Below are 24,356 nucleotides of genomic sequence, written 5' to 3' on the forward strand. Positions count from 1 at the left end.
CACATTATTTGAGCAGTGTTTTTGCTAGCAGACCCCAGTTGACTGGTTCACACCCAGAATAATTCCCTGCAATGGCCCAGCACAGAAAATAAGCCAAACCTTTCCACAAAGGAAGTGGTGTGAACTGGTTGTTCACTGTGTGTAGAGTGGCATAACCATACAAAGTATTATGACCCTAGGTGTTTAAGAGATGAGCTCTTAGAAAGGAGATCCAAGCACAGTGTTTCTTTTTTTTTTTTTTAGTTTTAGTTTGGAAAATGGTTTGAGATTTGAAAAATTTTTAAAAATTATTTTAATTGGAGGTAATTACTCTACAATATTGTGTTGGTTTTCGCCATACATTGACATGAATCAGCCATGGGTATACATGTATTCTCCTGTCCCAAACACCCCTCCCGCCTCCCACCCCATCCCATCCCTCTGGGTTGTCTCAGTGCACGAGTTTTGAGTGCCGTGTTTCATGCATCGAACTTAGATTGGCCATCTATTTCACAAATGGTAATATACAGGTTTCAATGATATTCTCTCAAATCATCCCACCCTTGCCTCTCCCATAGAGTCCAAAATTCTGTTTTTTACATCTGTGTCTCTTTATCTGTCTTGCATATAGGGTCATCGTTACCATCTTTCTAAATTCCATATATATGTGTTAATACACTGTATTGGTATTTTTTTTTCTGACTTACTTCACTCTGTATAATAGACTCCAGTTTCATCCACCTCATTAGAACTGACTCAAATGCATTCTTTTTTATAGCTGAGTAATATTCCATTGTGTAAATGTACCACTGCTTTCTTATCCATTTGTCTGCCGATGGATATCTAGGTTGCTTTCATGTTCTAGCTATTGTAAACAGTGCTGCAATGAATATTAGGGTACACGTGTCTCTTTCAATTCTGGTTTTCTCAGTGTATATGACCAGCAGTGGGATTGCTGGGTCATATGGCAGTTCTATTTCATTTTTAAATGAATCTCCACACTGTTCTCCATAGTGGCTGTACTAGTTTGCATTCCCACCAACAGTATAAGAGTTACCTTTTCTCTACATCTTCCCCAGCATTTATCATTTGTAGAGTTTTTGATGCTAGCCATTCTGACCAGTATGAGATGGTACCTCATTGTAGTTTTGATTTGCATTTCTCTGGTAATGAGTGATGTTGAGCATCTTTTCATGTGTTTGTTAGCCATCTGTATGTCTTCTTTAGAGAAATTTCTGCTTAGTTCTTTGGAACATTTTTTGATTTGATCGTTTATTTTTCTGGTATTGACCTGCATGAGCTGCTTGTATACTTTGGAGATTAAGTCTTTGTCAGTTGTTTCATTTGCTATTATTTTCTCCTATTCTGAAGCCTGCCTTTTCACCTTGCTTTATAGTTTCCTTCGTTGTGCAAAAGCTTTTAAGTTTAATTAGGTCCCATTTGTTTATTTTTGCTTTTATTTCCATTACTCTGGGTGGTGGGTCATAGAGGATCTTGCTGTGACTTATGTCAGGGGGTGTTTTCCCTATGTTTTCCTCTAGGAGTTTTATAGGTTCTGGTCTTACATTTAAAGCTTTAATCCATTTTGAGTTTATTTTTGTGTTATGGTGTTAGAAAGTGTTCTAGTTTCATTCTTACAGGTGGTTGACCAGTTTTCCCAGCACCACTTGTTAAAGAGATTGTAGTTTCCTCCTTTGTCAAAGATAAGGTGTTCATAGGTATGTTGATTTATCTCTGGGCTTTCTAATTTGTTCCATTGATCTATATTTCTGTCTTTGTGCCAGTACCATACTGTCTTGATGACTATAGCTTTGTAGTATACTCTGAAGTCAAGCAGGTTGATTCCTCCAGTTCCATTCTTCTTTCTCAAGATTGCTTTGGCTATTCAAGGTTTTTTTGTGTTTCCATACAAATTGTGAAATTATTTGTTCTAGTTCTGTGGAAAATACCATTGGTAGCTTGATAAGGATTGCATTGAATCTATAGATTGCTTTGTGTAGTATACTCATTTTCACTATATTGATTCTTCCGATCCATGACAGTGGTATATTTTTCCATCTGTTTGTGTTATCTTTGATTTCTTTCATCAGTGTTTTATAGTTTTCTATATATCAGTCTTTAGTTTCTTTAGGTAAATTTATTCCTAAATATTTTATTCTTTTTGTTGCAATGGTGAATGGGATTGTTTCCTTAATTTCTCTTTCTATTTTCTCATTGCTAGTGTATAGGAGGAGAAGGCAATGGCACCCCACTCCACTACTCTTGCCTGGAAAATCCCATGGACGGAGGAGCCTGGTAGGCTGCAATCCATGGGGTCGCGAAGAGTCGGACACGACTGAGTGACTTCACTTTCACTTTTCACTTTCATGCATTGGAGAAGGAAATGGCAACCCACTCCAGTGTTCTTGCCTGGAGAATCCCAGGGATGGGGGAGCCTGGTGGGCTGCTGTCTATGGGGTCGCACAGAGTCGGACAGGACTGAAGCAACTTAGCAACAGCAGCAAAAGTGTATAGGAATGCAAGGGATTTCTGTGTATTAATTTTATATACTGCAACTTTACTATAGTCATTGATTAGCTCTAATTTTTAATTGCTTACATTTAATTAATTAATGATTAGCTCTAATTAAAGTAACCACCAGTAATTTTCTGGTGGTGTCTTTAGGGTTTTCTATGTAGAGGATCATGTCATCTGCAAACAGTGAGAGTTTTACTTCTTCTTTTCCAATCTGAATTCCTTTTATTTCTTTTTCTTCTCTGATCAAGTACAGTGTTTCATTCAGAAAATTCATTTGCTTGCACTAAGAATTGACTGTGGTAAAGAGAGAATTGGTACCCAAAGAGTCTTTCCAGGTGGGTTTGAAAGTGAAATATTCTCACTTTAACAAGGTGACCACACAGTTTTTGCCAGCTGTCCCCAGTTGGCAAGTTCACACTCAATGTATTTCCTTGCTGGGTCCAAGAATTGAGATTACACACTTGGAAACAACAGAACTTTTCTATGAGGGACATGGTGTGAACTGGTTTCTCACTGTGTGGTGACTGCCATACCATACAGTGCATTTTAAACCTAGGTTGTTCTAGGAGATGAACATCTTCTAGATGGTTGATCTAGGAGATCTCAGTAAGGAGATCCAAAAACAGTGCTTCTTCAGAAAATTCAGGAGCTGGCGACCCAAAATGACAATAGTGAGGAGAGATTCAGCACTCACGTGTTTTCTCAAACACGCAGTGTTTTCCTAGGTGGGTTTGAGAATGACACATTCTTGCTTTCACAGGATAACAGCAGAGTTTTTGCTCAGTTCCTCACCCAGTCATGTCCGACTCTTTGTGACCCCATGGACTGCAGCACACCAGGCTTCCCTGTTCATCACCAACCTGCAGAGCTTACTCAAACTTAGGCCCACTGAATTGGTGATGCCATCCAACCATCTCATCCTCTATCATCCCCTTCGTCCACTTTCAATCTTTCCCAGCTTCAGGGTCTTTTTCAATGAGTCAGTTCTTCACATCAGGTGGCCAAAGTGTTGGAGTTTCAGCTTCAGCATCAGTCCTTCCAATAACATCCAGGACCGATTTCCTTGAGGAGGGACTGGTTGGATCTCCTTGCAGTCCAAGGGACTCTCAAGAGTCTTCTCCAACACCACAGTTCAAAAGCATTGATTCTTCAGTGCTCAGCTTTCTTTATAGTCCACTCTCACACCCATACTTGACTATTGGAAAACTATATATTCGACTAGATGGACCTTTGTCGGCAAAGTAATGTCTCTGCTCTTTAATATGCTGTCTAGGTTGGTCATAACTATTCTTCTAAGGAGTAAGTGTCTTTTAATTTCATGGCTGCAGTCACCATCTACAGTGATTTTGGAGCCTAGAATAATAAAGTCTGTCACTGTTTCCACTGTTTCCCCATCTATTTGCCATGAAGTGATGGGACCAGATGCCGTGATCTTAGTTTTCTGAATGTTGAGTTTTAAGCCAACTTTTTCACTCTCCTCTTTCACTTTCATACAGAGGCTCTTTAGTTCTTCACTTTCTGCCATAAGGGTGGTGTCATCTGCATATCTGAGGTTATTGATATTTCTCCCAGCAATCTTGGTTCCAGCTTGTGCTTCTTCCAGCCCAGCGTTTCTCATGATGTATTCTGCATATAAGTTAAATAAGCAGGGTGACAATATGCAGCCTTGATGTACTCCTTTCCCTATTTGGAACCAGTCTTTTGTTCCATGTCCAGTTCCAACTCTTGCTTCCTGACCTACATACAGAATTCTCAGGAGGCAGGTCAAGTGGTCTGGTATTCCCAGCTGTTTAAGAATTTTCCACAGTTTGTTGTGATCCACAGAGTCAAAGGCTTTGGCATAGTCAATAAAGCAGAAATAGATGTTTCTCTGGAACTCTCTTGCTTTTTTGATAATTGAATGGATGTTGGCAATTTGATCTCTGGTTCCTCTGCCTTTTCTAAAACCAGTTGAACATTTGGAAGTTCATGGTTCATGTACTATTGAAGCCTAGCTTTGAGAATTTTGATCATTACTTTACTAGCATGTGAGATGAGTGCAATTGTGCGGTAGTTTGAGCATTCTTTGGCACTGCCTTTCTTTGGGATTGGAATGAAAACTGACCTTTTCCAGTCCTGTGGCCACTGATGAGCTTTCCATGTTTGCTGGCATATTGGGTGCAGCACTTTCACAGCATCATCTTTTAGGATTTGAAATAGCTCAGCTGGAATTCCATCACCTCCACTAGCTTTGTTTGTAGTGATGCATCCTAAGGCCCACTTGACTTCACATTCCAGGATGTCTGGCTCTAGGTGAGTGATCATACCATTGTGGTTATCTGGGTTGTGAAGATCTTTTTTGTATAGTTCTTCTGTGTATTTTTGCCACCTCTTCTTAATATCTTCTGCTTCTGTTAGGTCCATACCATTTCTGTGCTTTATTAAGCCCATTTTTGCATGACTTGTTCCCTTGCCCACAGTAGTAGAATAATGGTCATCTGAGTTAAATTCACCCATTCTAGTCCATTTTAGTTCGGTGATTCCTACAATGTCAATGTTCACTCTTTCCTTCTCCTGTTCAACCACTTCCTATTTGCTTTGATTCATGGACCTAACATTCCAGTTTCCTATACAATATTGCTCTTACTTCCATCAGCAGTCACATCCACAACTGGGTGTTGTTTTTGCTTTGGCTCTGTCTCTTCATTATTTCTGGAGTTATTTTTCCACTGATTTACAGTAGCATATTGGGTCCTACCGACCTGGAGAATTTCTCTTTCAGTGCCCTATCTTTTTGCTTTTTCATACTCTTCGTGGGGTCTTAAGGCAAGAATACTGAAGTGGTTTGCTATTCCCTTCTTCAGTGGAGCACATTTTGTCAGAACTCTTCACCATGACCCATATGTCCTGGGTGGCCTTACATGGCATGTCTCATAGTTTCATTGATTTAGACAAGGCTGTGGTCCATGTGATCAGATTGGTTAGTTTTCTGTGATTGTGGTTTTCATTCTGTTTGCCATCTGATGGAGAAGGATAAGAGGCTTATGGAAGCTTCCTGATGGGAGAGACTGACTGGGGGGAAACTATGTCTTGTTCTGGTGGGTAGGGCCCACAGTGTCCCAGCACTGAAAATAGACAATTCGGTCAAACCGAATCTTTCTTTGAAGGAAGTGGTGTGAACTGGTTATTCTCTGTGTGCATAGTGGGAAACCCATACAATGCTTTATGATCTTAGGTATTCTTGTAGATGATCTCCCGGTAGGGAGATGCAAGCACCATGTTTTTTTTTTCAGAAGTGTCACTTGCTTGAGCCAAGAATTGAATGCAAAGAAGAGTGTCAAAACGCAAAACTTTTTCCTAGGTAGGTTTGAAAGGGAAACATTCTAGCTTTCACAGGGTGAGTGAACTGTTTTTGCCAGCAGACCTCAATTGACAGATTCCTACCCAGCATATTGCCTTGTAGTGTCCCAGCGCTGAAAATACACACTTGGAACAAACTATACTTTCCACAAATGAAGTGATTTGTTCTGGTTCTCTGTGTGGTGACTGGCATAACCATAAAATGCATTATGGACATAGGTGTTCTATGAGATGAGCTCCTAGTAAGGAGATCCAAGCAGGTTGTTTCCTTCAGAAGTGTCACTTCATTGTACCAAGAATTGACTGTAGTCAAGAGAGAGTCAGCAGCCCAGGTGTTTTCCTAGGTGCATTTGAGAGTGAAACATTCTAGCATTCAAAAGGTGAGAAAAAATGTTTTTGTCTGCTGAATATAAATGGCTGATTTACACCCAGCATATTCCCTGCTGTGTCCCAGCACTAAAAATGAACACTTGAGATAAACTTAACCTTTCTATATAGAAAGTTGTGTGAAATAGTTGTTCTCTATGTGGCAGGTGGCATACCCATACAATGCAGTATGAACCTAGGTGTTGTATAAGTAGAGCTCATAGTAAAGAGATTCAGGCATAGTTTTTCCTTCATAAAAGTCACTTGCTTGCACCAAGAATTGACTGTAGTGAAGTGAGAATCAGCACCCAAAGTGTTTTCATATGTGGGTTTCAGAGTGATACAGTCTAGCATTCACAGGGTCAGAACACACTTTTTACCATCAGACCCCTATTGGTAAGTTCACACCCAGAATATTTCCCTGCAGTGTCCCAGCACTAAATATAAATACTTGCAGCAAAGTGAACCTTTCCAGAAGGAAGTTTTGTATGTTGGTTGTTCTCCATGATGTGTTATTTACCTAGGTGTTCTATGAGATGAGCTTCTAGTAAGGAGACATAAGCGCAGTGTTTCCTTCAGAAAAGTTACTTGCTGTCACAAAATATTGACTTCAATAAGGATCAGCACCCACAGTGTTTTTCTAGGTGCATTTGAGAGTGATACATTCTAGCTTTCACAGGGTGAGAACTGTTTTTGCCAGAAGATCCCAATTGGCGGGTTCACAGCCAGCATAACTGCCTGCAATATCCCAGCACTGAAAATACACACTTGGTTAAAACTGAATCTTTCTTTTTTTTTTTTTTTTTAATTTTATTTTATTTTTAAACTTTACAATATTGTATTAGTTTTGCCAAATATCGAAGTGAATCCGCCACAGGTATACCTGTGTTCCCCATCCTGAACCCTCCTCCCTCCTCCCTCCCCATACCCTCCCTCTGGGTCGTCCCAGTGCACCAGCCCCAAGCATCCAGTATTGTGCATTGAACCTGGACTGGCAACTCGTTTCATACATGATATTATACATGTTTCAATGCCATTCTCCCAAATCTCCCCACCCTCTTCCTCTCCCACAGAGTCCATAAGACTGATCTATACATCAGTGTCTCTTTTGCTGTCTCGTACACAGGGTTATTGTTACCATCTTTCTAAATTCCATATATATGCGTTAGTATACTGTATTGGTGTTTTTCTTTCTGGCTTACTGAATCTTTCTATGAAGGAAGCAGTGTGAACTGGTCGTTCTCCTTGTGGTGAGTGGCATACCCATACAATGCATTTTGAACAGAGGTGTTTTATTAGATGTGCTCCTAGTAACAAGATCCAAACATAGTGCTTCCTTTAAAAAAGTGACTCACTTGCACCAAGAACTGACTGTTGTTAAGACATTCAGAAAACTAAGATCATGGCATCTGGTCCCATCACTTCATGGGAAATAGATGGGGAAACAGTGGAAACAGTGTCAGACTTTATTATTTGGGGCTCCAAAATCACGGCAGATGGTGATTGCAACCATGAAATGAAAAGACACTTACTCCTTGGAAGGAAAGTTATGACCAACCTAGATAGCATATTGAAAAGCAGAGACATTGCCAACAAAGGTCCATCTAGTCAAAGCTATGGTTTTTCCAGTAGTCATGTATGGATGTGAGAGTTGGACTGTGAAGAAAGCTGAGCACTGAAGAATTGATGCTTTTGAACTGTGGTGTTGGAGAAGACTCTGAGAGTCCCTTGGATTGCAAGGAGATGCAACTAGTCCATTCTAAAGGAGATCAGTTCTGGCTGTTCTTTGAAAGGAATGATGCTGAAGCTGAAACTCCAGTACTTTGGCCACCTCATGTGAAGAGTTGACTGATTGGAAAAGACTCTGATGCTGGGAGGGATTGGGGGCAGGAGGAGAAGGGGATGACAGAGGATGAGATGGCTGGATGGCATCACCGACTCGATGGACGTGAGTTGGAGTGAACTCCGGGAGTTGGTGATGGACAGGGAGGCCTGGCGTGCTGCAATTCATGGGGTCACAAAGAGTTGGAGATGACTGAGCGACTGAATTGAACTGAACTGAACTGAAGACTATCACCACCCAAGTTTTTTCAAAGGTGGGTTAGATATTGAGACATTCTAGCTTTCACAGTGTGAGAACACTCTGTTTTTGCCAGCAGAACACTACTGGCAGGTTCACACACAGCATATTTCTCTGCAGTGTCTCAGCCCTGAAAACGCACGCTCGGGATAAACTGAACCTTTCCATGAATGAAGTTGTGTGACCTGCTTTTGCTCGGTAATGCTTTATGAACCTAAGTGTTGTATTAAATAAGTTCTTAGTAAGGAGATCCAAACAGGCTTTCCTTCAGAAAAGTCACTTGGCCGGTGCCAGAATTGACTGTAGTGAAGATAGAATCAGCACCCAAAATGTTTTCCTGGTGGATTTGAGAATGAAACATTCTAACTTTCAAAGAGGGAGAACAGTGTTTTTGCTCACAGAGCCCATTTGGAAGGTTCCTGCCCAACATATTGCCCTGCTGTGTCCCAGCACTGAAAATACAAACTTGGGACAAAGTGAACCTTTCCATGAAGGGAGTTGTGTGAACTGGCTCTTCCCTGTGTGGTAAGTGGCACACCCATACAATGTATTATAAACCTAGGTATTCTATGAGATGAGCTCCTTGTAAGTTGATCCAAGTGTAGTGTTTCCTTCAAAAAAGTCACTTGCTTGCCTGAAGAATTGACTTCAGTTAGAGAAAACCAGCACCCAAATTGTTTTCCTAGGTGGGTTTCATAGTAAAACATTCTAGTAAAACAATGCTAGTGGAGGGTTTTTGTGTGTAGACCCCAGCTGGTTCATTCACACCCAGCATATTTCCCTGCAGTGTCCCAGCACTGAATATATACTTGGGACAAACTGAACCTGTCCATGAAGAAAGTTGTGTAAACTGGTTGTTCTCTTGTGGTGCGTGGAATACCCACACAACACATTATAATCTAAGGTGTTATCAGATGAGCTCATATTATGAGATTCAAGCACAGTGTTTCCTTCAGAATAGTCACTTGCCTGCACCAAGGATGGAATGTAGTGAAGAGAGGATCAACACTCAGCGTATTTTCTTAGGTGGGATTGAGAGTGAAACATTCTAGCTTTCAAATGGGAGGACACTGTTTTTGCCAGTAGACCCCAATTGGCAGGTTCACATCCAGCATATTTTCTGAAGTGTTCCAGTACTGAAAATGCACACTTGGGAGAAAATGAACCTTTCCATGAAGGAAATTGTGCAAACTGGTGTTTCTCTTTTTATGTCCATCCTGGCCTGAACTCCAGAGGTAAAATTCTCTGTCCCTCAAATAATCTCCTTACTCCTCATATTATTATCTGATAGAGGTCAGAGAAAAAAGAGAAAAGCCCACAAGGCAGACAGGGAGATTATTGCAATCTCTCTTATGAGAAAAATTTATATATAGTTGACACAAAACATTATTTTAGTCTAAATTATACTATGTAGTAATTTGACATTTCCACACATTATGAAATGGTTCTATAATCTCTTCATGTTTCTTATCAAAGTTTCATTTTGCTATCTTGTCATTGGCCAAATGTAGAAAAATCAAGAGACCCTGACATTATCATAGAAGCAGTATTACAGAAATTTTATTTGGGGGGGGGCACTGTTTTAACACAGCCATAAAACAAGTGGAAACATCAAGTTGGAAAGATGTTATGGTGGCCCATAAGGATTATGAATTTTTGTAGGGTTTACGTGTGTGTTAAGTGTTCAAATTAGAGTCTGTGGTTCAGCAGATAGAATAGGCAATAATACCTATTTGATTTCCAATATTGTCATTATTTCTTAATTAATACCTGTTGATCACATCCTTGGAGAAGGCAATGGCAAAAAAAAAGAGGCCTGATTTCCTCTGCTAAGAGGAGAAACTATGCAGCTAGCAATTAGCAGACTGAGAAGGCAATGGCACCCCACTCCAGTACTCTTGCCTGGAATATCCCATGGATGGAGGAGCCTGGTAGGCTGAAGTCCATGGGGTCGCAAAGAGTTGGACACGACTGAGCAACTTCCCTTTCACGTTTCACTTTCATGCATTGGAGAAGGAAATGGCAACCCACTCCAGTGTTCTTGCCTGGAGAATCCCAGGGATGGAAGAGCCTGGTGGGCTGCCATCTATGGGGTCACGCAGAGTCAGACATGACTGAAGTGACTTAGCAGCAGCAGCAGCAGAAGCAGATCACATCCCCATCTTTATTTTACTTTGCCATGACCCCATTCCATACCCTTATTACTCTTACTGAGACAGTTACAGAACAGACACCATCTCCCTCAGCCCCTCCCTTCCCTTTATCTTTTAAACACTGCTTTCAGATTAACCTTCTGGAAACTCAGCCTCGTGTCACTCCCCATATCATGGCTCTGGAACACAGTTCCAAGTATCAGAAAAGTTCATATACAAAACAGTAAAGCATTTTTCTAATTTCCTATTCATCTATGATCTGCTAAACCCTCATTAAATGATAAAAGCATACCTTTCATCTTCCTTCATCCAATCCTGCAATTCCTAACAGTTGAAGTACCAGGGGAAACAAGGAAGTGTGTATTTTTCCTTTAGTTGTAGTGGAATTTATTTTTCTTTATATATAAAAAAGCAATGGGAACTTCCCTGGTTGACCAGTGGTTAAGACTCAGTGCTTCTAATGAAGGGGACACAGGTGTGATCCCTGGCCAGAGAACTAAGATCCCACATGTGTCATGGTTTGGCCATTAAAAAAAAAGAGTGCTATACATAAGGAAATTGCACTCAGTAGAATGTTACTGAGGTCCTACACAATGTATATATTATGTATGGGAGGGGGTTTGATGGCCTGAGTGCTGTCAGTGTGTTTGTGCACATACAGATCGTTTGGGGACCCAAATATTTTGATGACATCTGCCTAACCTGCTCTATTTATTCTGAACAAAGTGTGGGAAAGGAAAGTAGGAGATAGGGGCAGCAAATGATGGAAAAAAGACGCAAAAAAGAATAGTTACTATTAAAAATACAAACATATGGAGGCTAAACAACACGCTTCTGAAAAACCAACAAATCACAGAAGAAATTAAAAAAGAAAGCAAAATATGCATAGAAATGAAAATGAAAACACAACAACCCAAAACCTATGGGATTCAGTAAAAGCAGTGCTAAGGGGAAGGTTCATAGCAATACAAGCTTACCTCAAGAAACAAGAGAAAATCCAATAAATAACCTAACTTTACACCTAAAGCAACTAGAAAAAGAAGAAATGAAGAACCCTAGGATTACAAATTATTAGAAATCATAAAAATTAGGGCAGAAGTAAATGAAAGAGAAACAAAGGAGACTATAGCAAAAATCAACAAAACTAAAAGCTGGTTCTTTGAGAAGATAAATAAAATAGACAAACCATTAGCCAGACTCATCAAGAAAAAAAGGGAGAAGAATCAAATCAATAAAATTAGAAATGAAAATGGAGAGGTCACAACAGACAACACAGAGATACAAAGGATCCTAAGAGACTACCATAAGCAACTATATGCCAATAAAATGGACAACTTGAAAGAAATGGAAAAATTCTTAGAAAAGTATAATCTTCCAAAACGGAACCAGGAAGAAATAGAAAATCTTAACAGACCTATCACAAACACAGAAATCGAAACTGTAGTCAAAATCTTCCAACAAACAAAAGTCCAGGACCAGATGGCTTCCCAGGTGAATTCTATCATAAGTGTAGAGAAGAGCTAACACCTATCCTACTTAAACTCTTCCAGAAAATTGCAGAAGAAGGTAAACTGCCAAACTTATTCTATGAGGCCATCATCACCTTAATACCAAAACCAGACAAAGATGCCACAAAAAAAGAAAACTACAGGCCAATATCATTGATGAACATAGATGCAAAAATCCTCAACAAAATTCTAGCAAACAGAATCCAACAACATAGTAAAAAGATCATACATCATGACCAAGTGGGCTTTATTCCAGGGATGCAAGGATTCTTCAAATCAATCAATGTGATACACCACATTAACAAATTGAAAGATAAAAATCATATGATTATCTCAATAGATGCAGAGAAAGCCTTTGACAAAATTCAACATCCATTTATGATAAAAAAAAACAACCCTTCAGAAAGCAGGCATAGAAGGAACAAACCTCAACATAATAAAAGCCATATATGATAAACCCACAGCAAACATTATCCTCAGTGGTGAAAAATTGAAAGCATTTCCCCTAAAGTCAGGAACAAGACAAGGGTGCACACTCTCACCACTACTATTCAACATAGTTTTGGAAGTTTTAGCCACAGCAATAAGAGAAGAAAAAAGGAATAGAAGGAATCCAGATTGGAAAAGAAGAAGTAAAACTCACTGTTTGCAGATGACATGATCCTCTATACAGAAAACCCTAAAGACACCACCAGAAAATTACTAGATCTAATCAATGAATATAGTAAAGTTGTAGTATATAAAATTAATACACAGAAATCCCTTGCATTCCTATGCACTAACAATAAGAAAACAGGAAGAAATTAAGGAAACAATCCCATTCACCATTGCAACAAAAAGAATAAAATACTTAGGAATAAATCTACTTAAAGAAACAAAAGACCTATATATAGAAAACTATAAAACACTGATGAAAGAAATCAAAAATGACACAAATAGATGGAGAAATATACCATGTTCATGGATCGGAAGAATCAATGTAGTGAAAATGAGTGCAGTACCCAAAGTAATCTATAGATTCAACTGCAATCTCTATCAAGCTACCAATGGTATTTTTCCAGAACTAAAACAAATAATTTCACAATTTGTATGGAAATACAGAAAACCTCGAATAGCCAAAGCAATCTTGAGAAAGAAGAATGGAACTGGAGGAATCAACCTGCCTGACTTCAGACTGTACTACAATGCTACAGTCATCAAGACAGTATGGTACTGGCACAAAGACAGACATATAGATCAATGGAACAAAATAGAAAGCCCAGAGAGAAATCTATGGACACCCTTATTTTTGACAAAAAAGGCAAGAATATACAATGGAGAAATGACAATCTCTTTAACAAGTTGTGCTGGGAAAACTGGTCAACCACTTGTAAAAGAATGAAACTCAAACACTTTCTAACACCATACAAAAAAATAAACTCAAAATGGATTAAAGATCTAAATGTAAGACCAGAGCCTATAAAACTCCTAGAAGAAAACATAGGTAAAACACTTTCTGACATAAATCACAGCAGGATCCTCTATGACCCACCTACCAGAATATTGGAAATAAAAACAAAAATAAACAAATGGGACCTAATTAAACTTAAAAGCTTTTATACAATGAAGGAAACTATAAGCAAGGTGGAAAGACAGCCTTCAGAATAGGAGAAAATAATAGCAAAGGAAGCAATTGACAAAGAATTAATCTCAAAAATATACAAGCAGCACATGCAGCTCAATTCCAGAAGAATAAACGACCCAATCAAAAAATGGTCCAAAGAACTAAACAGACATTTCTCCAGAGAAGACATACAGATGGCTAACAAACACATGAAAAGATGCTCAACATCACTCATTACCAGAGAAATGCAAATCAAACCTACAATGAGGTACCATCTCACACTGGTCAGAATGGCTAGCATCAAAAACTCTACAAACGATAAATGCTGGGGAGGATGTGGAGAAAAGGTAACTCTTATACTGTTGATGGGAATGCAAACTAGTACAGCCACTATGGAGAACAGTGTGGAGATTCATTAAAAAATGAAATAGAACTGCCATACGACCCAGCAATCCCACTGCTGGTCATATACACTGAGAAAACCAGAATTGAAGGAGACACGTGTACCCTAATGTTCATTGCAGCACTGTTTACAATAGCTAGAACATGAAAGCAACCTAGATATCCATCGGCAAACAAATGGATAAGAAAGCAGTCGTACATATACAGAATGGAATATTACTCAGCTATAAAAAAGAATGCATTTGAGTCAGTTCTAATGAGGTGGATGAAACGGGAGCCTATTATACAGAGTGAAGTAAGTCAGAAAAAAAAATACCAATACAGTATATTAACACATATATATGGAATTTAGAAAGATGATAACTATTACCCTATATGCAAGACAGATAAAGCAACACAGATGTAAAAAACAGAATTTTGGACTCTGTGGGAGAAGCAAGGGTGGGATGATTTGAGAGAATAGCATTGAAACATGTATATTACCATATGTGAAATAGATCACAGTCCAGGATTGATGCATGAGACAGGGCACTCAGGGCTGGTGCACTGGGATGACCCTGAGGGATGGGATGGGGAAGGAGGTGGGAGGGAGCTTCAGGATGGGGACATATGTACACCCATGGCTGATTCATGTCAATGTATGGCAAAAGCATTACAATATTGTAAAGTAATTAGCCTCTAATTTATTAAAATAAATAAATAATTTTTTTTAAAGTATAGCTACTGAGGGATTTTCAGGGTTAAAAAAGAGGTAGTTTTATTTGTATGTTATTTTTAAATGGTCTAAATTATCAAGAAAGGAAACTAAGTTGACTAAGACATTGATACTGAATAACAGAATGATAGTAAGAAATGCACATACCAAATGATACAAAGCTATGAAAATATATCTACATGACAAAAATTTGTGATGCAAATTAGCAAGATGATTGTGATGATGATGAGGATGATTAATGTTTATTGGATATCTACTTTGTGTCAGATTCTTGTAAAGGTTTTTTCCATTAAATCTTTACAATATAGATATAGCTTGTAAATGAAAAATAAGGCATACAGGTATCCAGGAATTTGGACAAGTTATATAGATTGTAAATTGCAGAACCAAGATCAGCCTCCAGAGCCTGCATTTCTAACTACTCCATATAGAAACTAAAGTGTCATCACCACTAAATTAGGCTAGAGTGACTTTTTATAGTTTTGCTTTGGTCTATCATGAATTTTTCTGTTATATAATTAATAAACCAAATCATTATGACAGCTGATTTCTTTTTTGAAAGAAATGGTAAATTTTTTTGCTTTCATAAGTCTGGGGCAATCTAACCTGTGTCTTCTTCATTCATTCTTCTCCTAACCCTCCATTTCCATGTGAAGGTAATTTTATCCCCACTGGATATTCTTGAGGCATACGTTTCGTCCTTGATCCTTATTAGATCTTGGGCTAGAAGGAGTGAACTCTATCTTGAACTCATCTTAGTGAAAATAGGGTATTATCAGCCTAATCACTGGGAAAAGTAGTTTGAATAAAGAGAATGCCTATTTGAGAGAAGGTTAAAATACAGGACTGAAATGGGGGAAAAAGGGACTGATACATCATACAAAGCCTGACAAAGATACTTGTGGTGTTTTTTCCCCCTGAGGCAGATGACAGTTATTTGGGGGTCTAGCTTTTCCTCTCGGAGAGGGCAATGGCACCCCACTCCAGTACTCTTGCCTGGAAAATCCCATGGATGGAGGAGCCTGGTAGGCTGCAGTCCATGGGGTCCCAAAGAGTCAGACACGACTGAGCGACTTCACTTTCACTTTTCACTTTCCTGCATTGGAGAAGGAAATGGCAACCCACTCCAGTGTTCTTGCCTGGAGAATCCCAGGGGTGGGGGAGCCTGGTGGGCTGCCGTCTATGGGGTCGCACAGAGCCGGACACGACCGAAGCAACTTAGCGGCAGCAGCTTTTCCTCTAATCCAGATTAACCTTCCTGAAATAAAACTTTTGGTACATCATTCTCTAGTTCAAATTGTCAACAGGTCACTGTTGCTTATTGAATTAATTCTGGGCCTTTGCAACTCTCAGCAATATTTCCTCAAACTCCCTTTGACATGGAGTTTTGCTACCTCCCTTCATTATTTTTATACTTCAATCAAATGAAAGTTGTTTATTCTCACTCATTATGATCCCACTATTTCTTTATCTTGGAATACCCCTCTTAATCCCACTCATCTTGACATGTCCAAATCTCACTCACTTTCAACTGTGGATAGTCTCATGCAAGTTTCTCATTTCTCAGATGGAAAGAACTTCTCTCATCTCTGAATTCCCAGGACATGCATTTATCCCTCATATTAGAAATGCCATTTTCAGCCTTGCTTGATAATTAGGTCATTATCATCTCCATATCTACCTCTTGATACAGGACCTATATCTAAATCATCTTCATATTTTTTATGACACTAAGCAAAGCACCTGTACATAATAGGTGCTAGGGTGTGTACCACATTGAAGTGAATAGATGACTGTGAAGAGATGTCCTCAGATCATATTTGAAACAGTTCTAAGGCCTTTTGATATCTTGTTAATAATAAAAGTATAGGCACTAGTGTCATTTGCTTAGTTGTGTCCAACTCTTTGTGACCCCACTTACTGTAGCCTGGCAGGCTCCTCTGTCCTTGGAATTCTCCAGACAAGAATATTGGAGTAGGTAGCCATTTTCTTCTCCTGGGGATCTTCCCAACCCATGGATTAAACCCAGGTCTCCTACATTTCAGGCAGATTCTTTACCACTGACTCACCAGGGAAGCCCCAGTAAGAGTATAAGCTCTAGTGAAAACTAAAGACCCCTATAGAATTAAGGCATTCATTTCTCCAGTTGGGAGTGTTACCTCACAGGGCTCATAGCTGAGCCCATTCCCAGAAGTTGCTTCACCCAATGTTATGACCCTTCTCTATGGACAACTGGCACTCAATTATTGAGATGGGTTTCAAAAACTCTTCCCCCTTGCCTCAATTTGAGAGATCTCTGAAAGGCTATTTCTGCTTCAAAACTTCCCAGTTTTCTCAGGGTATATGCCTAGTAGTGGGATTGTTGGGTCATATGGTAGTTTTATTCACAGTTTGTTAAGAAATCTTTGTACTGTCTTCCATAGTGGCTGTATCAATTTATATTTCCACTAACAGTGCAAGAGAGTTTCTTTTTCTCCACACCCTCTCCAGCATTTATTGTTTGTAGATTTTTTGATGATGGCCATTCTGACTGCTGTGAGATAACATACTACAAAGCTACAGTCATCAAGACTGTATGGAACTGGCACTACAACAGAAATATAGACCAATGGAACAAGATAAAGAGCCTAGAGATAAACCCACACAACTATTCAGTTCAGTTCAGTTCAGTCACTCAGTCATATCTGAGTCTTTGTGACCCCATAAATTGCAGCACGCCAGGCCTCCCTGTCCATCACCAACTCCCGGAGTTCACTCAAACTCATGTCCATCGAGTTGGTGATACCATCCAGCCATCTCATCTTCTGTCATCCCCTTCTCCTCCTGCCTTCAATCCCTGCCAGCATCAGAGTCTTTTCCAATGAGTCAACTCTTCGCATGAGGTGGCCAAAGTATTGGAGTTTCAGCCTCAGCATCAGTCCTTCCTATGAACACCCAGGACTGATTTCCTTTAGAATGGACTGGCTGGATCTCCTTGCAGTCCAAGGGACACTCAAGAGTCTTCAACACCACAGTTCAATAGCATCAATTCTTCAGCACTCAGCTTTCTTCACAGTCCAACTCTCACATCCATACATGACCGCTGGAAAAACCATAGCCTTGACTAGATGGACCTTTGTTAGCAAAGTAATGTCTCTGCTTTTCAATATGCTATCTAGGTTGGTCATAACTTTCCTTCCAAGGAGTAAGCGTCTTTTAATTTCATGGCAGCAATTACCATCTGCAGTGATTTTGGAGCCCCCCCAAAATAAAGTCTGACACTGTTTCCACTGTTTCCCCATCTATTTCCCATGAAGTGATGGGACCAGATGCAACTATGGGTACCTTCATTTTAGACGGAGGCAAGAATATACAATGTGGCAAAGATAGCCTCTTGGATAAGTGGTGCTGAGACTGTTACATGTAAAGGAATGAAATTAGAACACTTCCTAACACCACACACAAAGATGAACTCAAAATGGATTAAAGACCTAAACGTAAGATCAGAAACTATCAAACTCTTATAGGAAAACACAGGCAGAACACTCTAAAGTATACAAGCAGCTTATTTAACTCAATAGCAGAAGAACACAGAGAAGGAAATGGCACCCCACTCCATTACTCTTGCCTGAAAAATCCCATGGATGGAGGAACCTGGTAGGCTGCAGTCCATGGGGTCGCTAAGAGTCGGACACAACTGAACGACTTCACTTTCCCTTTTAACTTTCATGCATTGGAGAAGGAAATGGCAACCCACTCCAGTGTTCTTGCCTGGAGAATCCCAGGGATGGCAGAGCCTGGTCAGCTGCCGTCTATGGTGTCACACAGATTTGGGCACGACTGAAGTGGCTTAGCAGCAGCAGCAGCAGCAGAACAACAACAAACAACTAAATAAAAAAAGTGGGCAGAAGACCTAAACAAACATTTCTCCAAAAAAATACATACAGATGGCTAATAAACACATGAAAATATGGTTAACACTGCTCATTACTAGAGAAATGCAAATCAAAACTATAATGAGATATCACTTCAAACTGGTCAGAAGATAACCTTTTTAATAAATCATGCTGGGTGAACTGGACAGCTACATGTAAAAGAATGAAATAAGAACAATACCTAACACCATACAAAATTTAAATTCAAAATAGAATAAAGACCTCACTTTAAGATCAGACACTATAAGATTCTTAAAGGAAAACAATGGTAGAATGGTCTTTGACAAAAACTATAGCAAGTTCTTTTTGACCCAACTCCAGAGTAATGAAAAATACAAAACAAATGGAACATAATTACTTTTCCACATCAAAGGAAACTATAATCAAGATGAAAAGTCAACTTTCAGAATGGGAGAAAACATTTGCAAATGAAGCAACTAAGAAAGGATTACTTTTCAAAATATACAAACAATTCACATAGCTCAATTAAAAAAAAATCAAAAAATGGGCAGAAGCCCTAAATATATCTCTCTCTAAAGAAGAAAATCATATACCAAGAGGGATATGAAAAGAGGTTCAACATCCAGAGGAGCCTGGTGGGCTACAGCCCAAACAGTCGTAAAGAGTTGAACATGACTGAGAGTGTGCATGCACAAACACACAGACACAGACACACAGACACAGACACACACACACACACACACACACACACACACACACACACAGGTATTTCAGCTGGATGTAGAATTCTGGACTGGAAATGATTTTTCCTTAGAATTGTAAAGACACTAATTATTAGAGAAATGCAAATCAAAACTACCAGGTATCACCTTACACTGGTCAGAATGGCCATCATCAAAAACATCTACAAACAATAAGTGCTATAGAGAATGTAGAGAAAAGGGAACCCTCCTGCCCTGTTGGTGGAATTTTAAGTTGATACAGCCATTAAGGGGTACCATATGGAGTGTCCTTAAAAAACTAAATATAGAACTATCATGTGACCTAGCAATCCCATTACTGGACATATACCCAGAGAAATCTATAATTTAAAAGTACATATGCACACCAGTACTCATTGCAGCACTATTTTCAATAGCCAAGACATAGAAATAACCTACAGGTCCAATGACAGAAAAATGGATGAAGAAGATGTGATACCTTTATACAATAGAATATTACTAAACCATAAAAAAGAATGAAACTGAGTCATTTGAAAAGATGTGGATGGATCTAGAGTCTGTCATACAGAGTGAAGTAAGTCAGAAAGAGAAAAACAAATATCAGATATAAATACATATATGTGGCATGTAGATAAATGGTACAGATGAACCTATTTTAAAGGTAGGGAAAGAGACACATATGTAGAGAATAGATATGTGCACACAAGAGGTGAAGTGGAGATTGGGACAAATTATGATATTATGATTGACATATATACAACACCATGTGTAAAATAGATAGGTAGTGGGAATCTTCTATAAATTACAGGAAGCTCCGCTTGGTGTTCTGTGATGATCAAGATGAGCAGAATGAACGGGTGAGAGGGAGATCCAAGAGAGAGGGTGTGCAAGTATACATACAGCTGATTTACTTCATTGTACAATAGAAATTAGAATACAACTGTAAATAAATTTTATTCCAGTTAAAAACTAATAATCCCAATCTTCCATAAAAGAAAGTTCAGTGATAAAGCCACACACCTATAGCCACTTAATCTATGACAAAGGAGGCAACATATACAAGGGAGAAACGTTAGTCTCTTCAATAAGTGGTGCTGGGTAACTGGACAGCTACATGGCAAAGAATGAAATTAGAATACTCTCTAAGATCCAACACAAAAACAAATTCAAAATAAATTAAATACCTAAATTTAAGGCAGGATAGTATAACTCTTAGAGGGTAATATAGTGAGAACATTATGACAGAAATTACAGAAAAATCTTTTTCATTCTTCTGACTAGAGTAATTAAAGTAAAAAAAAAATAAACAAATGGGCTCTAATGAGACTTAAAATCTTTTCACAGCAAAGGAAGCCATAAAAAAATGAAAGGACAACCTCAGAGTGGGAGGAAATATTTTCAAATGAGGCAGTTGACAAAGGATTAATCTCCAAAATATTTTTAAAAACCTCATGTACCTTAATATATATAAAACAAACAAACAACCCAGTCAAAAAATAGGCAGAAGACCTAAACAGACTCCAAAGAATGCATACAGATGTCAACAATCAGTCAGTCAGTTCAGTTGCTCAGTCGTGTCTGACTTTTTGCGACCCCATGAACTGCAGCACACCAGGCCTCCCTGTCCATCACCAACTCCTGCAGTTCACCCAAACCCATGTCCATTGAGTCGGTGATGTCATCCAGCCATCTCATCCTCTGTCGTCCCCTTCTCCTGCCCTCAATCTTTCTCAGCATCAGGGTCTTTTCAAATGAGTCAGGTCTTCACATCAGGTGGCCAAAGTATTGGAGTTTCAGCTTCAATATCAGTCCCTCCAATGAACACCCAGGACTGATCTCCTTTAGGATGGACTGGTTGGATCTCCTTGCCGTCCAAGGGACTCTCCAACACCACAGTTCAAAAGCATCAATTCTTTGATGCTCAGTTTTCTTTATAGTCCAACTCTCACATCCATACATGACCACTGGAAAAACCATAGCCTTGACTAGACGAACCTTTGTTGACAAAGTAATGTCTCTGCTTTTAAATATGCTGTCTAAGTTGGTCATAACTTTCCTTCCAAGGAGTAAGCGTCTTTTAATTTCATGGTGCAATCACCATCTGCAGTGATTTTGGAGCCCAGAAAAATAAAGTCTGACACTGTTTCCACTGTTTCCCCATCTATTTCCCATGAAGTGATGGGACCAGAATGCCATGATCTCAGTTTTCTGAATGTTGAGCTTTAAGCCAACTTTTCACTCTCCTCTTTCACTTTCATCAAGAGGCTTTTTAGTTCCTCTTCACTTTCTGCCATAAGGGTGGTGTCATCTGCATATCTGAGGTTATTGATATTTCTCCCAGCAATCTTGATTCCAGCTTGTGCTTCTTCCAGCCCAGTGTTTCTCATGATGTACTCTGCATAGAAGTTAAATAAGCCTTGACATACTCCTTTTCCTATTTGGAACCAGTCTGTTGTCCCATGTCCAGTTCTAACTGTTGCTTCCTGACCTGCACCCCAATACAAAATAAAAAGTAAGAAGAAAAAAAAAGAAAAGATTTTCACAGATAGGTGAAGTAGAAACTCCTTTGAAAGTTTCCTGCAAACACAAATTCAGTTCTATGAAACTTGAAAAGAAAGCATAATTACCTGTTAAATGGAATATCACTTGCCATATCAGTTAACAAAGAAGGTCGAAGTCATCAGACATTATAGCCACAGTGTATGGTGAGCTGCTGAACCCTGAGGGAATCTCTGGGATGAAAAGAATACTTGCCATCTAGAGGCCATGGCTGCTCCCCATGGTGAGTCCTGAGGAAACTCAGAATATGGAAACGTAAGATACTGGCACAAGATAGCTGAGATGTATATCAAAGAAATGATTTCAAGAGCCCAGACTTTTGCATCTTTCCATACATAGAAAAGTGCTAAATCCCTTAACTTGACATATCTGGTTTTCTTTAACTAATCATCTTTTGCTGTTTGCCATTTGTTGCAAAACTTCTGTATATCATGACTATTCTCCTTGCCTCCTCAGAGCAGTTTATCAGGGTTACTTGAGATACTGTCTCCTAGGCTTGAAATCCTAAAAGTTTCTGTTCAATAAAACGTTAACTCTTGACTTTTAGGTTGTGAATAACTCCTTAGTCAACATACCTCAATATAGTTTATGTTGTCAAATACAAGTTGGCGCTTACCTGTCAACTACAAATTCGCACTAGCCAAAAGCATTGCCTCTGACTGAACAACAAGGGCATTTACCATCTGCCTCTGCAGAGATTGAACCCTGTGCTGCTGCAGCTGTTGACCTTCAACACCCCTAGAGTGAGTTCAGGGTAGAATAAGGCACTCTGTGCTTCAGGGAATCTGGTGCGACAGGTCTTTAGATTGCGGTCCATGGGGTCGCTAAGAGTCAGACACGACTGAGTGACTTCACTTTCACTTTTCGCTTTCATGCATTGGAGAAGGAAATGGCAACCCACTCCAGTGTTCTTGCCTGGAGAGTCCCTCGGACGGCGGAGCCAGGTGGGCTGCCGTCTATGGGGTCGCACAGAGCCGGACACAACTGAAGTGACTTAGCAGTAGCAGTAGCAGTCGCTCAGTCATGTCCGACTCTGTGCCACATGGACTGCAGCACGCCAGGCATCCCTGTCCTTCACATCTCCCAGAGCTTGCTGAAACTCATGTTCATTAAGTTGGTGATACCATCCAACCATCTCACCCTCTGTTATCCCCTTCTCCTCCTGCATCCAGTCTTTAGATAGTTGGATATTTTTAGGAACGGATTTCATGATCCTAATACTTGCATCTCCTCACATCTAGAAAAGCACTAAATCGCTTCTTGATGACGTCAGATCCTTGTGATTAGCAGAATGCCTCTTGTGAAGCAGAACTTGATTGCATTGAACTCTCCTTCACCAAAATCTTATCTATTGACTTTCCCCAGCTGCCTCTTTGGTGCAGATGATGCCACCCTTAAGGCAGAAATCGAAGAACTAAAGAGCCTCTTGATGAGAGTGAAAGAGGAGAATGAAAAAGTTGGCTTCAAACTTCACATTCAGAAAACTAAGATCATGGCATCCAGTCCCATCACTTCATGGCAAATAGATGGGGAAACAATGAGAGACTTTATTTTGGGGGGCTCCAAAATCACTGTAGATGGTGACTGTAGCCATGGAATTAAAAGATGCTTGCTCTTTGGAAGAAAAGCTATGACCAACCTAGACAGCATATTAAAAAGCAGAGAGACATTACCAACAAAGCTTCATCTAGTCAAAGCTATAGTTTTTCCACTTGTCATGTATGGATGTGAGTTGGACTATAAAGAAAGCTGAGAGCCAAAGAAATGATGCTTTTGAACTGTGGTGTTGGAGAAGACTCTTGAGAGTCCCTTGGACTGCAAGGGGATCCAACCAGTCCATCCTAAAGGAAATGGTGTTAGAATCTAGATTTCTTCTCCTTGCATTGTTTCAGCCATATGCTGGTGTTAGTAATCCAGCAATTGAGTCTGGCAGTTGGGTGGTTCTGCAGCCTTCTTTCTGATATGCAACTATAAGGGGAAGGGTATTATAAGGGTAAACACCAGATGTTGCTGTTCAATCACCCAGTCATGTCCTATTCTCTTTGACCCCATGGGTTGCAGCATGCCAGGCCTCCCTGTCCCTCACCATCTCTCAAGTCCAAGTTCTTGTGCATTGTATTGATGATGCCATCCAGCCTTCTCATCCTTTGATGCCCCCTTCTCCTTCACACCAGATAGTGGATGTATTTAACACAGAGTCAAAGGAAAATAGGTGTGAAGTGTAGCTCCTGCAGAGTTAAGGGGCAGAAGAGCAAATTCAGTTACATTCAGAGTGAGAAGCTGTTAAAGTAAACAAAAACAAAAAAACAAAACTAGGAATACTCAGGCCTGCTCGCTGTTCTCTTTTATCTTCTTTATTCTCTGGAAAGGGAAGAAAAAAACTCATTCCTTTTTTTTTCACTTGTTACTGAGACAGTATGAACAAACAATATGAGGTCAGAAAAAATGTTACACTTAAAAAAAGTATAAATTATGAAGTGCAATGCAAAATTCACATGACTTTTTCATATACTGTGCTTAAAAAAAAAAATCCACCAA

The 24,356-nt window shown here is 39.5% G+C and overlaps 2 long non-coding RNA genes across 2 annotated transcripts in view; both read right to left on the bottom strand.

Moving 5' to 3' along the window:
• Window positions 1-24,356, bottom strand: part of LOC129628351 (uncharacterized) — a 46,862-nt gene that overhangs the window by 19,432 nt on the left and 3,074 nt on the right. The window lies entirely within an intron of this gene.
• LOC129628350 (uncharacterized) lies at window positions 20,264-22,558 on the bottom strand. The gene is made up of 3 exons (XR_008702788.1): window positions 22,435-22,558; window positions 21,887-22,048; window positions 20,264-21,747 (listed from the first exon to the last, which is right to left on the bottom strand). It is a non-coding gene; the product is annotated as an uncharacterized LOC129628350 (long non-coding RNA).

The sequence above is a fragment of the Bubalus kerabau genome, chromosome 15 (genome assembly GCF_029407905.1).
Source record: "Bubalus kerabau isolate K-KA32 ecotype Philippines breed swamp buffalo chromosome 15, PCC_UOA_SB_1v2, whole genome shotgun sequence".
NCBI classification, from domain to species: domain Eukaryota; kingdom Metazoa; phylum Chordata; class Mammalia; order Artiodactyla; family Bovidae; genus Bubalus; species Bubalus kerabau.